This window comes from Dryas octopetala, chromosome 3 (genome assembly GCF_963921425.1).
Source record: "Dryas octopetala chromosome 3, drDryOcto1.1, whole genome shotgun sequence".
Taxonomy (NCBI): domain Eukaryota; kingdom Viridiplantae; phylum Streptophyta; class Magnoliopsida; order Rosales; family Rosaceae; genus Dryas; species Dryas octopetala.
Genome location: NC_141368.1, coordinates 18145691 through 18157366, shown reverse-complemented (window position 1 = coordinate 18157366; position 11676 = coordinate 18145691). Strand labels below are relative to the sequence as shown.

At 37.0% G+C, this 11676-nt stretch overlaps 1 long non-coding RNA gene across 1 annotated transcript; it reads right to left on the bottom strand.

Annotated features, from left to right (window-relative positions):
* Nucleotides 1–7361: 7361 nt before the first annotated feature.
* On the bottom strand, nt 7362–8128 carry LOC147291514 (uncharacterized). Its single transcript, XR_015121555.1, has 3 exons — nt 8009–8128; nt 7876–7921; nt 7362–7422 (listed from the first exon to the last, which is right to left on the bottom strand). It is a non-coding gene; the product is annotated as an uncharacterized LOC147291514 (long non-coding RNA).
* Between the last annotated feature and the right edge of the window lie 3548 nt (nt 8129–11676).

The following is an 11676-nucleotide window of genomic DNA, read 5'->3' as shown; positions in this document are numbered from 1 at the left end:
GTGTGGTGATATCATATTGTTTTAAAAAATTGTCACTCTAAATCTAGTCAAAATCTGTCCTCTGGAAAATAAATTTTTTTTTAGATCGAAGGAAATTGAATTGGCGAGTTAACTTAATCCTAACTTTTATGATTTTATCCAACTATTCCTCACTATTTGGACCAATTTCAAAGGGCTTACGGGACAATGTATAATTAATAATACAAAGCCGATCCATTTTAAGAAATAAAATAAGCTGCCAAATAGTTATACTTCATACGCGACCAACAAAGAATACAAATAAGACTGAGCTTTCGCCAACGTGGCGAAACTGAAATTCTTCAAAGGTTGCTGGACCGTTGACAGAGATTTGTCACTTAAATATCTAACGTGCAAAACTACAACAGCCCTTATGTGGAAAAAGACAAATTAAGAAAAATAATGCATGTGCTAAAAACCAATCTTGTATCATTTTCAACCCACTTAATACTAGACTTTTTTTTTTTTCAGAGTAATAATAATAATATTAGACTTTTAGCTCACATGCACACCAATAATCTTTTTTATTATGCAACGGTTGAATTTGTTTTTCCTTAGCTAGAATTTGAAAAATAAGGTGGTATAGTTTCTTATTTTTTCTAAACATTGTTGATCACTACTAACAGACGTATTTGCTTTAACAGTTTTGGCACAAAGATAAAGTTTGACAAAAGTTTAATTGAGCTAACAACAAAAACTATTTTGGCACAGAGATAAAGTTTAAGGATCGATTTGGTACTAAATAAAATTGAAAGGTAAAAGGGGAACAATGGTGAAAATTGTTTTGGTAACTAACGCTGTCCCTATCTTATATATTAAAAATAATTTACAGTTAAATCATTTTTAAAGAAAAAATTATGGTTAGATAAAAAAAACAACAAATGAAGCACACTACCACGTAAGATACTGGATTTTAAAATTTTGCCTTTTTGACATTCATTAAAGACTTTTAGATATTTTATTTACGGTTAAAAATGTCATTGTATAGTGTTTAAACTTTGAACTAGTTGACAAAAAAACAAGTTTACGGTAAAGAAATAGTTGAACCTATAACTCTGTAAGAAATAATTCTACTCTACTCATCAATTCTTTTTTTTGGTGACACTGTCCGCCTGGAATTGAATGATAAAGTTCCTGTTGATGTTTACTGGTACTGATAAATTTTGACCAAAAAAAAAAAAAGAAGGTTCACTGATAAAAAAGTTTATGAATTAAGATTGTGTTATAAGAAATAAGAGAATTATAGAAATAGGGAGAATTCAGAGTAATTTTTTTATTAGTATAAGACATCTATTTATATGCTCTAGGATGATCACGGTTATGCTTATAAACTCTCATGATTATATGAGATTGAATTCTTTGTAGCCACATAATTTAAAATAATTACAACTTTCCTTGGATGTCCCTTAATTAATATGATCGTCGGTTAAAAACTTATTAGAAAAATCAGTGTTACAAAACGAATGAAAACTAGTACAATCTTTTGATATAATGTGGACGCTCCATAATGTTGTCTCTTTTAAAACCTTACAAGCTAGGAAAAACTCGTGAAATAAAAACCTAGTTAAAGAAAAAAATAATACAATGAGGCCGAATCAAAATGCTCCATTGTTTTTTTTAGATTTTCATCGATGGGCAAAATGCATAATGCAGTTAAGCCCAATGCATTTTAGGAAATAAAATAAGCTGCTAAATACTTATACGACAAACAAAGAAAGTATAGTACAAATAGGATTGGAAAGCTAGCTGACTAGTGACTGTAGGACTGAAAAAGATATTTTCTTGTGAATGTAAAATCATATTACGATGTGACTGATGCATATATTTATAACATTCAATTCTTACAATTTTAAAGATATTATTTTAGGTTTAGAATTTTAAATATTAATAATTATATACGTATTATAATTTGTGTTAATTAATTAAAATCATGACGGAAATTTTGTCATCTCTAGACCCAATTAGAGATGGCAATTTGTGGTAGAAGGTCGTTTTCGCGTTTAATAATAGTAAATCTTAACTCGACCTGTTTAATGACTCAACTAATTATAATTCTTGTCTTATTTGTGTTGACTCATATCTTGTGATCTAAAAATGTAAACTAAAACTCTATAATTATACAATGTTTCTTTTGGTATAATATTACTTAAACGTGTTTATCGTAATATATATTATGATCATATTACACATGTTTAATACTAACTCACTTCATTTATTATTCGTGTTTAATGTGTCATTTTATATTTGTGTTCATATTAACAAATAATCAACCCAAATTCACTAATTTAGTATTGTGTTATCATATCTAGTTAAAAATTAGCACCTCTGAACCCAATCAAATGCTTCAACTCCTGTTTAGATTTTCACAAATATATGATAATTGATAGTACAGCAAACCGATTCATTTTAAAGAATAAAATAAGCTGCTAAATAGTTATACACGACAAACAAAGAAAGCAAAAGACAATTAGGATTGGAAAACTAGCTGACTAGCGACCCTGTACTAGATATTCTACTCTCACACACACATTAATAGTCTCTTTCTATTGTGCCACAATTGAATTTATTTTTATTTTTGTTTTTGGTATAGAGTACATAATAGTTGGTGGTGTGCATTGGTTGAAAAATAGTTTGAAGTGTGGGGGTTTGTAACTCTAGTAGTTAAAAGTATTTACCCATACCTTTAAAGACTGATCGAGTTCAAATCTCCCCCTTTAGGGCTCCCTTGTAACCAAAAAAGAAAAATAATGTGGTCTCTTTTTGTGATTTTTGAAACATGGTTGTGTTTTATCTTTACTCTTTTTATTTATTAATATTTTGTTAATGATTATTTGGTGTAATGTATGACACTCAACTTTTCTTTAGGTTTTGAATTCAAAATTTATTGAGGTCAGTTACTTTTTATCCCTTGATAAATGAAATTTATCTCTTTCAATATTTTTTAATTAATGAAAGACAATTTTTATAATTATAAATATTTCACCCCACAAGTTTTATATATATATATATATATATGTAACAGCATTGTATATAACATGATAGTACATTCTGTATTAGTACCCTACTTTCTTTTTAGCTCTAAGATTAAATTTTGTTTTGTGTAAAATCAATCTCTGAAGTTTATTTTTGTGTGAAAGTAGCGTTTACCATCAGCTTAGTCAAGAATTTGTAAAAGAATAGCATCAGTCATCAGCTTAGTTAAGATTTTTATGAAAGTATAAAATTGTATAATTATGTGAGTAATTCTACTGCCTTTCTAACATAACTATTTAACAATTATTTTTTACATAAATAATTAAACTGTTTTTTCTAATAATTCTATTAAGAAATAATAAGTGTACCCATCAAATCACCTATTCATTTTTTCCTAGTAAGAAATAATTGTACCCACTAGGCCACTGCCCGTCAATTATTTATTTTCGTTTCCCATTTTTGCTTGGTCTGAAATTCTAGTTTCAAATTTTAGGCAAACTGTGATGTGACGAGTCCTACCGCTGACTTAGCCCACACACGCACTTTGTCGTGGAAAAGTTCCTTCTAATGTTTACTGATAAAGAAGTTTCAGATCTTGTTATTCACTTTAAACGCACAACGCACATGTTCTTTTCATGCATTTTCTGGTGTTAATGTTTTATATAATATCATAATATCTTGTATGTTATAAATACATTGGTCGTTTGACCAATGAACAACAAATAACACAATACCATGTGAGATACAGAATTTGGAAAACTACTGTTTTTCAGTTTTTATTTATTTATTTATTTCTAGAGTCTTAGAATTATGATAATTGTGTAATGTTCCAACTCTCATTAGTAAGTAGTATTTGAATCCGGAGAAGCGGTGACTGAATTATATCTCATGTAACACTTGTACTCAAGTATGATTAAAATATTAAGAGGTACAAGATAAAGGTTTAAAAAACATTTTCTTTTTGTTCTTAGGATATAAGTTTTTCTTGTGGTATAATGTAGGGTTGGGTCGGTGTTGGTAACCGAACCGCCACCCCATGGTATGGCCAACTTCACAATCGTCGTTGCTACCAACGGCTTCGGATGTTGTAGTTGTCGGGTCGGCGTGATCGGTTTTGGTGGCTGGGACTTCACGGCTAAAAGCCTAGGACTTCATCTTCTTCTCTGGCATCATGCCGAGCTCGAAGCCACCCTATAGCGGTAGTAGCCTCGTTGGAGCCTCCACGCACTGCCAAGCCACCAGCAACACCACCCGCACTGCCAAGCCACTAGCAACACCACTGCACCTCTATTTGCCCTATGGTTTCTGCAACTAGAGACCGACAACATAAAAGTTAGCCCTACCCATATCGCCACTGCTTACCGGTGTTGTCGATTTGATTGGCCAATCGATATCGACTCTTTAGACAAGCATCAGACGATATTTGTACAGTTCAGTTGCGTTGATTAACGGATATGGTGGGGTATTTCAGTCGTTCCAAACCAACCCTAGTATAATGTTGCTCCAAATTAAATTGTGAGAGGGTCCAGCCAAAGGAAAACCTAAATCAACTTGTATGGGATGGTAGGTGAGATCTGGGTTCAGAATTTTTAATTCCCTGCTTTAAAAAAATTGGATTTTTTTTTTTCAATTTAATTTGATATTCTTCTGTTAAATATATAATTGTATCTATCACTTTTGGTTCCAATTTTAGTCAAACTGTCAGATGATCAGTCCTATACTCCTAATGTGCATGTGACCCCGGTGACTGGCCCACACAGACTGTCCTCAGCCTCTAAGTGTGGAAAAGTTATTTTTACTGATAATAAAAAAGTTTTAAGATGTGAATGACATGTTGGCCAAAAAAAAAAAAAAGATATGAATCACATGGTGGTCACTTTTTAAACCCTCTAGCACATGCCCTTTTCATGTGTATCTTTTGTGTTTATTGATTTGGTGTTTAGTTAATTATTGTGATTATTGGATTAATTGAGATACTCGATTGAAGATTGTTTAAAGTGCAAGTCTAATGATAGAAAAGTTTTTTTTTTTTTTGGCCAAATAGAAAAGTTTATATATGAGAGCCTGAGAGGATCTATACACAAAAAGTCTATTTCTCAATAATAATAATAAACACACTTTTTTTTTTTTGCCACTATAATAAACACAGATTTGAGTGCTCTTTATAGGTGTTAGCTTTGGAACACTCATTTATTGTTTTAGCTTTCAAAAGCTCATTGGTGTTCGAATGCTCTCATAATGATGTTTTCTAAAAAGTGCTACGTCACACAAAATAAATTATTTAATATGTAGCCCGAACTCCTTTTGTTGAACAAAACAAACATGAGCTATCACCCTTGGGAGGTTCATTCCCAAACGGTCTCTTATGCTAGGATCTAATTCTCATTGGATTGATCCTAGCTTGGGCCTCTTGGGCCTTTTCTCATTTAGAGGGTCATTGGCCTCAAGCCTTTCATATACACATTTTTGCCCAACGGGCTCAAGAGGTTTAGATAGTAATTTGATTTGCATCTTATATGTCTTTAGATTTTTCCTATGTGGCGATTTTATATTACTGTTGACTAGCTATACTCCTAGAATGATGTTAAAATGATGATGTTACTATATATCCAACAATAACAAGAGCTTTCCATCGCTCAATTAAAATTGGATCGAATTGAAAAGAAACAAAAAAGTATGTTTTTTTTATTTTTATTTTATCGTTGACAAATTATGAGAGGGTGCATTTTAACATATACTATAAAGTATATGGCTATAATCAATTTGTAGCAGCCTAGCAAACCACCAGTATGTCACCTACAGCAACCCTAACCGCCACCTCTATTTTCTCTCTTCTCTCTCCTCAAGCCCTCCCAGAGTCGCACACTTCAGGGAGGGTGAGGGGAGCTGGCCTTCCTTCCCTTCCCTTTCCTTCCTTTTCCTTCCCTTCCCCTTCTCTCCCCAACTCAGGGATACTCTCCTCCCTCAATAGTGAGAGTTTTTCCATACTTCCATTTTGGAAGTCTTTCCTACTGCATCTTGCAGCTTTGTTTTTCTCCTTTATTTTCACTTGTTTGGTGCTTTGATACTCTCAGGTTTTCTCAGACACTCATCTCAAGGTGTTTGGTTGACATTATTTTCGCTGGTACCGGTCATATTTCCACCGATTACTACTGCTCGATCTGCCACTATGAGCTACTATCGGCCTCGATTTAGAGTTGTTGGTAGGATCGTTGTGACACCCCGAAACTGGGAACACTACAGCGGCACCCGTCTTAAAAATCCTGAGACTATAATACCCCTTACCCCGAGTATTATATTCCCAAGCTCTCTAAAACGAGTTAAGCCCTTTTTATTGAAGAACCCGGGTTGGATCAGAGTAGTAAAAATACAACTGAAGAAATTACTGAAAATGCCTCATATTATAAATAACAGTAAAGAGTACCAACCCGTGAGGGTTATGTGTTTCAAATACACTAACCCTAATGCTACATAATAAAACAGTAGATAAACAGATATGTCAGGATAGTCCAACCCACGCCAGAGTGATTCAGTCTTCAACAAAGTGGTGCAACAAATTGGACTCATGGATAGCCATTGGGATATGCCACCTACGAGGATGAAAGAGAAACACCACCACGGATCCAAAGAAAGGATCTAAACCAGATAGCAAGACTGAAACTGACAAGCTGCAAGTGCCACACCCACGACCTCAATCTTGGTCTCCAACAACTGGATTATCTGCACTCACAAGAGTACAGTAGGGGGTAAGCGTCACATACGTTCATCGCTTCCTCTCGAGGGAAAATCCTGGTTAGGTTTGAAGCAATACTCGAAAATATAGGATTTCAAGGAAAACAGTTTAAAAGCAATGCACACCCAAAAACATGGTATCAATACCAATAATATTGTAACTAAGGCCAGTAATGATAAAGGTAATTATGCCAATAATCAGTGAGTAAAGCCTTTGCATGCTCATACATCTTTTTCAGTGAAAATCCTTCCTGTCACGTGACATAGTTCAGAAACATACCTGCGACCGATCACATACAGGCCAACCACCAGTATCGGAAATTCAACCACCACCTCGATACTGTGGTGAGAGTATCCATTTACCTGGTAATACCACATTGGTTAGCCTCCCCAGAAGGACATTCGACTAACCAGTCCGTACTTACCCTTCCGGAGGTTTAGGGGATCGAAACCCAAGGTCACAACACATGCCCGTTACTCTCAGGTCGTCCAAGGTATCACACAGAAAATCACACAAATATGCCATACAAAAATCATGCACATTCTCTGTGAAAGACATTTTCATATACATATAGTACGAAAATAGGCAGGAAATCCAATAACCGGGATATGGTACCTTCCTCCTACTTGCTTTACCAAAGTGTGTCCCTTGCCTGATCCCTTTCCTGTGTCTGGGTCCCACTTGTACCTGTTGGGAAACTGGAGATCCGAATCCGACGACAGCTATTAGGAACGTACTAAACGTACTCTCGACCTTGTCTGTTAAGACCAGGTAAAATTTAGAGGTTTGGCACTAGCGTAACTTGCTAGGCTTCTCTAAATTCTTGATCCGGCATGACCCTGCTCCCCGAGGCAGACAGTCATGTCAGACCGTGTGGTTTCTAAGTTTATTTTAATTTATTGTCGAGGAGGTTGATCAGATATGAACCTTACAACGTGACCAGGTCAGTGCATGGGGAAACTGAGGGAGCTCTGGCTCAGTACCCAACGCTTGTATGCTAATGGACTGACCTTAGTCATCACGTTATTTGGTTACCACTGATATGGCCTCAATATTTATTAAGTTCATTTAATAACAACAGTTAAACGACGTTTCGTCTATAACCACCACTTAAACAACATCAAATTAAATAAGCTGGGTTAAGGGTATACCTGTTGAAGACTTCCCACGAGCAGAGTCTCGGTACTACTAGACTTGCTAAATAATAAGATTAAAATAGCCTAATTAACAAGAGATTTATTTAACAAAATTTTAGCAGAAATTCGACAGGGATCAAGAAATTACCTATGGAGCTCAGAAATGATTTTTTTAAAACTTCACCAAAACATAGCCTTCACACTACTAGAATTGAAGAGCTCGTCGCCACGATCGCGTAGGCGAAATCGGATCGTCGATCGGAGCTCCAGAACTCAAGATAAACTCAAAACAAGATTGAAGAAGAGAGATAAATGAGGAGAGAGGAGAGAGAAGCTCTCTCTTGGGAAGCGTGCGGCTGAAATGAGATGAAAATCAGCTGGGGGGTGCTGCTATTTATAGGGAGAGTGAGTGAGTCAACTCGGTTGACTCATCCGAGTTGACCGGGTTGACTCAAGTCAACCGTCATAACTTTGACCAATGAGAAATTGACACGTGGCGAAGGCTTTGACACTTGGCTGCACATGCAGCCATTAGATCTTGCTGCCATGCATCGTTGGACGCTCCAGATCGTGCCACGTGGCGTGATCTGGTGATTTTTCTATTTTATTTTTTTTTTCCTATTTTTCTCAACTTCAAAAATTAATTAAAAATAGCTCGGGACTCGGAAAAATACCCCGAAAAATACTACGGACTCGTATCGACTAGTACTAATTAACTATGAGGTCAAATTACCAATTTGCCCTTTAGAAAAATTTCGAAAATTTCAAGCTCCACAAACTAAGATAAAATGCTTTTAAAAATGAAATTTTGGGAAATTCATAAAATAATTTTCCGGACTCGGAATAATACGAGACTTGCTCCGTTGGGTTCGTGAGTAAAAGTACCACCTTCTAAAGGTCTAACTTGGGTCAAAACTCTAGTCAAAGTTGGTCAAACAATTAAAGCTTAAGGTGAAAAATACGATTTTCCGCCAAACAAATTTTTAGAAAAATTCTAGAAATTAAAGAAAAATTCCGAAATAAATTTGGAAAATTTTGGGTCTCACATCCTCCCCTACTTAGAAAAAATCTCGTCCTCGAGATTACCTGAGTTCACTGAAGAGATGCGGGTATCTCTTCCTCATGTCGGATTCCAGTTCCCATGTCGCTTCCTCGACTCCATGGCGCTGCCACTAAACTTTTACAAGTGGTACCTTCCTATTCCTGAGTTGTTTCGTCTCGTAAGCTAAAATAGAAACAGGTCCTTCCACATAAGACACGTTTGGTTCGAGCGGTAAACCAATTCAAGGCATCACTTGAGGGATGTCAGGCACACTCTTTTTCAACTGGGACACATGGAATACGTTATGTATGTATGCTAACTGAGGCGGCAACACCAACCTGTAAGCAACTTTCCCGACACGTTCCAAAACCTTGAACGGTCCAATATACCTGGGTGCCAACTTGCCTCGCATACCAAACCGAAATGTACCCTTCAAAGGGCTAACTTTCAGAAACACCAAGTCCTCAACTTGAAATTCCAAAGGCTTCCTCCTTCGATCAGCATACGATTTCTGCCTACTCTGGGCGGTTTCTAGTCGTTTCTTGACTATCTTGACCTTTTCGGTCGTTTCTTTAATCACTTCAGGACCCAGAATAACTCGGTCCTCAACATCGGCCCAACAGAGTGGCGAACGACACGGCCTTCCGTAAAGTGCTTCGTACGGTGCCATCTTGATACTGCTTTGATAACTATTGTTATATACGAACTCGGCGAGCGGTAAGTACTCACTCCACTTACCTCTGAAATCTAGAACACAAGCTCGCAACATATCTTCCAGTATCTGAATAACTCTTTCAGATTGCCCATCCGTCTGCGGATGATAGGCACTGCTAAGATTCAACTGAGTACCTAATTCAGATTGTAACTTCCGCCACAATCGAGACGTAAATCGGGGATCTCGATCGGAAACAATCGTCTTCGGAATACCATGCAATCGAACAATCCATTCAACATAGAGATCAGCAAAATAATCAACGGGTGAGTTCATCTTGACCGGTAAGAAATGAGCTGACTTTGTGAGTCTGTCCACGATAACCCAAATACCATTGTGCCCTTTTGTATTTCTCGGCAGATCGGTGATGAAATCCATAGTAACACAATCCCACTTCCACTCTGGAGTAGGTAACGGTTGTAACAATCCAGACGGCTTCTGGTGTTCGGCTTTCACTTGTTGGCAGGTCACACAGTGATTAACAAAATCAGCCACGTCTCTTTTCATACCTTTCCACCAGTATCTTCGTTTCAAATCTTGATACATTTTCGTTCCTCCAGGGTGCATAGCAAAACTGGTAGAATGAGCTTCGTTCAGAATCCGTTGTCTTGTTTCTTTCCTGTTTGGCACAACTATTCGGCCTCTGTATCTCAAACTTCCATCAGAATGTACCTTTCATTCCCCAGGTGCATCTCCTGAGTATACCTCCTTCTTTTTCTGTTGTATCTCTAGATCCCCTTCTTGTTCTTGAACTAATTCTTGCTCCAATTGGGGCTCAATCTGCATACTTGCAATCCTTCCATCATGGAGTACGTTGACTTTGTACTGATCCAAAGTCTGTAGGATCTCCCGTTCAGCCATCATTAAACTGGCTAGAGTGTTTTTCTTTCTGCTCAGTGCATCAGCTACTTTGTTGGCTTTTCCTGGATGATATTGTAATTTAAAATCATAATCTTTAAGATACTCCATCCAGCGTCGTTGTCGCAAATTCAGATCTCTCTGAGTGAATATATGCTTGAAGCTCTTGTGATCTGAGAAAACAGTGAATCGACCTCCATACAAGTAGCATCTCCAGATTTTTAGAGCGTGTACAACAGCGGCTAACTCCAAATCATGAGTTGGATAATTCTTTTCATATTCCTTCAACTCTCTTGAGGCATAGGCTATCACTCGCCCATTCTACATCAGTACACATCCGACTCCTATTATGGACGCGTCGGTGTAGACTTCATAAGGATCTTCATTGTTGGGCAAGACTAACACTGGGGCAGTTGTCAGTCGTTTCTTGAGCTCTTGGAATGCTTCTTCACACTTCTCGTTCCATTCAAACTTGAATCCTTTTCTGAGTAATCGAGTCATCGGGGTAGCAATCTTGGAAAAACCTTCTACGAACCTTCTGTAATAACCTGCTAATCCAAGAAAACTACGGACTTCTGTCATGCTCTTCGGTTGTTCCCAATTCAGAACTGCTTCGATCTTCTTGGGATCAGGAGATAATCCTTTTTCTGAGATGATGTGGCCAAGGAACTGTACCTCTTTCAGCCAAAATTCACATTTTGACTTCTTGGCGTAAAGTTGCTTTTGAAGTAATGTCTGTAGAACAATTCTCAGATGCTCTTCATGCTCTTCCTTACTCTTGGAGTAAATCAGGATGTCGTCGATGAAGACAATAACAAATTTGTCCAAGTATGGACGGAATGCTCGGTTCATCAGGTCCATGAATGCGGCAGGTGCATTTGTCAATCCAAACGGCATCACGACGAACTCATAATGTCCATATCTGGTACGAAAAGCAGTCTTTGGGACGTCTTCGTCTCGAACTCTGAGTTGATGGTAGCCGAATCTGAGATCAATCTTTGAGAAGTACTTCGCTCCACTAAGTTGATCAAATAGCTCGTCAATTTTAGGCAATGGATACTTGTTCTTTATTGTGACTTGGTTCAGCTTCCGGTAGTCTATGCAGAGTCGCAATGTCCCGTCATGCTTTTTGGCAAATAGAACAGGGGCTCCCCATGGTGATATACTTTCTCTGATAAAGCCCTTCTCCTTCAAGTCGTCTAAT